The sequence below is a fragment of the Otolemur garnettii genome, unplaced genomic scaffold (assembly GCF_000181295.1).
Source record: "Otolemur garnettii isolate 467f Iridium unplaced genomic scaffold, OtoGar3 scaffold00008, whole genome shotgun sequence".
Classification (NCBI taxonomy): domain Eukaryota; kingdom Metazoa; phylum Chordata; class Mammalia; order Primates; family Galagidae; genus Otolemur; species Otolemur garnettii.
This window is the reverse complement of record NW_003852403.1, coordinates 8,122,778-8,126,941: the sequence shown is the minus strand read 5'-3', so window position 1 is coordinate 8,126,941 and position 4,164 is coordinate 8,122,778.

Below are 4,164 nucleotides of genomic sequence, written 5' to 3'. Positions count from 1 at the left end.
CCCCGCTCCCCGCGCGCTTCCCGAAAGCTAACGAGCCGCTCTCCGCTTATTAGGCGGCAACTCGTTAATAATGGAAAATCAGCCTCCTCCGTCCGGACGCCCCCGCGCCAGCTTTCCTCCCCCGGCTGCGTCCGGCTCCCGCTCTCCTCCCCTGTGCGGGCCACGGCAGGTTCACTGTGTCCGGCAGCCCGGCTTTCGCCGCCCGCTAGCCCATGCTCCCGGGACCCCCAAGTCCCGCCGCCACGCCGCGGAGCCTCCTCGGCCTCTGTTCGCTCTTCCTCCTCGCTTCCTCCGGCTCCTCCTCGTCCCCGTCCTCGCCACCCGAGCCTCTTCGGCGCGCGCCTCGCGCTCCCCGCAGCCGCCAGCAGCAGCAGCTGCAGCAACTGGAGCGGGCGCGGGCTCAGGCCGCCCCAGGCGGGAGGGGGGAGGCTCGCCGCACTGGCTCGCCTCGGCTCGGGCCGGGCAGGGGCAGGCAGGGCCCCTCGGCTGCGGTCCGGCACGCGCCTCTGATCCCCAGGGCGCAACGTAGAGCGCCCCAGCCCAGGCGTGGAACCGGGCGCCTCTCTCCAAGGTGCTGCGCCCCCGGCCGAGAGCCCTGGGGTACCCGGGAAGAACCGCGGGTGGCTCAGGGCAACCTTGTTTTTCCTAAAGGATCCCCCAGTCGGGAGGGGAGGAGTGGCCAGCTGTCAGGGAATTCCACACGCTGAGCGCCCCCAAGATCCTCTGGCTTCTGGAGTGAGGAGGACCCTGCTTCGGAATACACACACGCTTCTCCCTGCTTCAAAAATGCCCCGGTGCCCGACGTGTGGCCGGAGGGCAGGGCCATCTGGAAGGCTGGCAGGTGGTCTGTGGCCTCTGACAGCAGCAGGTGGTTTTTCTCCTTTTTTCTCATTTAAGCCACAGCGGCTGCTTAAGAGAGTAGGCAGAGATGACCAGGAAGACTTGGCCTCAGTGATAGTATAGGCCCCAACAGACGTTAGAGTTCCCTACACAGTGGCTCCCTTATCTACCCTCAGATTCCGGCCATCCTGTGAGGAGAGTAGCTGGACAAAGGGGATCTCCAGGCTTCATTCAGTCTCACCATTCCCCATTTGGGGTCCTCCCACCCCTAAAGATGAAGAAGTCTGGGTTTACTCAGTACCTGGGAGCTCTGCGCCATCAGGGGAGGCCCTTCCGGTACTCCCAGAAACTTTGCTCCCTCTGGACACTGCCATTCTTGCTGCTACCAGCTGGACCATAAGTTTTTTCCAGTGCTAATTAAAACGAAGATGATCACTCTCTCCCCCTCACTGCCCACAATGGTTTTGCCAAAGTTTCCAGCTCATTAGCTTAAGCCTAATTGGAATTCTCAGGTTCCTTTCTGCTCTAACCGTGGTAAAGGCCCAAGTTAGCATCCTTAACTGTATAGGCGGGTACTGTCTCTGCCAGAGTCAGAGATCCGCCCTGCCCTTGCCCTGGGAGGCCTTAGGGAAGGAGAAGGGCAGGGAAGGCTGAGCTGGGCAGAGAGGTGGAAGGGGATGTTTGAAGCCGCCCTTGCTTGATTCTGAACACATTCATTGGGCTCAGGATACACATCCATTAAGAAAGAGTCAAAGCCAAAGTCAAGGGGAAAATAGAATGAGATAAGAGTTCTTGAGTATTTGGTACTCAAAAAGCATATGGAGCTACAGATAGTATTTTCCAGAAAGTGAAATTGTCCGAGTGTCTCCCTCCATGCCATCTGAGGGTACCTCTGGCCTTGGCACTGGTGCACAGCAGCCACTCTGAATGCATCCCTGCCACATCAGTCCAAGCATGCAAATCAGCTTGGAGGAGTTGGCCCAGCAGTGCTGTGGGAATGTGCAGGAAGGTGACTGCGGTGTTGAGGTTCCTTTATTTATGGGCCTTCTAAATGGTTGTGCTCTGCTGCCTTTGTGCCTCAGCATATGCCAAGAAATTTAAGGACATTCCTTAAATCAAACCCAAGATTTGCAATTTAAAAATAAAACATCCATAACATAAAATGAGAAACAAAGGATTGGACTGTCTCCCCAGTGGAATATAAAACCTCCAAAATGAATTCCCTCCCCCACAAAATTGAACTTTTACAAAGCAACAAATCCCCTCTGGGACCTTCCTAGACATTCCCTACAGCTAGAATTCGCCAGGAACACCAGACTAGGGGCTTAAACAAAAGGCCACTGGTTACTACAACTTCTAACACCCTAACTTCAGAGTGCTCAGCAATTCATCCTCCATTGTCACCTTGGTCATTTTGGCATCTTTCAAGAGGGTACTAGAAGGACCCTCAAACATTATCTCCCTCTGCTCTCACCCCTGCCCTTACTGACAGAAGCTTTTAGCAACCTCTGTTATCCAAAACTTTAGCTTAGTTGGGATTCATCAGAGACCCCATCCCAATGTCAAAGTCAAAATCGTTCCTTTCCTACAAACTCCACTTCCTCACCACCTCCCTGACTGGCAGGCACTGATGAGAGGGTGTCATCATCCACCAGAAATAGACATCATCAGGCCTTTGCCCAGCTTGCTCTAGTCGCTTCCACATCATCCACAAACTTCTGTGCCATGTTCAGAAAACCTGGCACCTGGTATTACAAATTTAGGAAAAAGCTCTGCACAGAAACAACAAAACCTTAAACTTAAAAGAACCTCAGGTATCTTTCATTTGTTGTGTTTCCTCATTTGTAAAATTAGAATAAAAACTGGAACTTCCCTGCCTACTTCAAAAGGTTATTTGTAAGGATGAAAAAGACAACATTCTACACATTGTGGCTACAATTACTGCAACTCCCAAAACTAACAGCCAAACTTGGACCAGATCTTCTGACACTGCTCCCCCAAGCCAGTACTTGCACGTGTGTGCCATTCTGGTGATGAGTAGAAGCAGGATTGCTGCTTCCTGGCTCCACTTTGGTATTCGGCACACCACAAAGCCCCCTGTGCGAACTGAGGCAAGGTAATGCAGTTGCTGCTCTCTGCCACAGCCATTTATATGACAGCCTAGACTCGCACGGATAGCCACACTATGGACAGAACCCAGGGTGCCTCAGAGCCCCTCCATCCTGAATGGCTGTCAGATACCGTGATACTCATGTCCACTCATGATCTTGCTACGTCCTGGAGAGCCTTGGAAATGGAAAGAGCATGGACAAGCACCTAGGAACCGCCCCAGAGCAATTTCATCTAATATAGATTTATCTGCAGGCTGGGAATTGTGCACCATTCCCAGCATTCAGGGATGCCTAAACCTGCTCCTGTTCTGAAAACAATGCAGGCCCTGATTTTCTTCTGAATGCCTGTAAAAGCTTCCAGGTCAAGACAGAAGCCTCTTTACATGTGCACATGTGTCTATGGTGGCTTTCAAAACAAATCATAGGATTTCAAGTTTAGTAAGTATTCTGTCTTAACAGCCCCAACCCACTGAAAAGAAATAAAAGGAAGCGCATAAACATACAAACTAAAAAATCAGAGTCACTAAAGTAAAATCCAAGGAGAACAAGAAAGTTTATGTACTTAAATGTTGGTCCAGCATCACCATTAATGTACGCTGGATCTCCAGCCTGAACCCAGTTCCAAAACGCTTGAACCAAACCATTTGGTGACTAAATGATCTAGCGCCCTCTGGTGGCTCTTTCTGGCACATGACATTAATTTGTAAATGCTCCATCAAAGGGTCTTCTTTTTATAAACGTCTAAAATTAAAGGAATTCCAAAGAGGAGGGTCCTGCTGGGAGAAACTACAGCCACGAAGAAGGGAGAGGTTGCATGAATTGAGAAGATATTGGTCAAAGAATACAAAATTTCTGTTAGAAAAAATAAGTTCAAGAGATCTATTGTACAACATGGTGACTATAGTTAATAACAATTATATACTTGAAAATTGCCAGAAGAGTAGATTTCTACCACAAATAAATACATAGGTAAGACAATAATACATATGTTAATTATCTTGATTTAGCCTTTCTACAATGTATATGTATTTATAAATATCATGTTGTATACTCTAAGTAATTTTTGTCAAATTATAAAAGAAATTGACAAGGAACCAAAAAGCTATAGTCACAATAGTAGTAAATATCCAGTTACTAGTCCTACCAGCATATAAACTGCTGTAATAAAGGTAGCTAACAAGTTACCATGATTTCATGTCAGATTTTCTTTTTT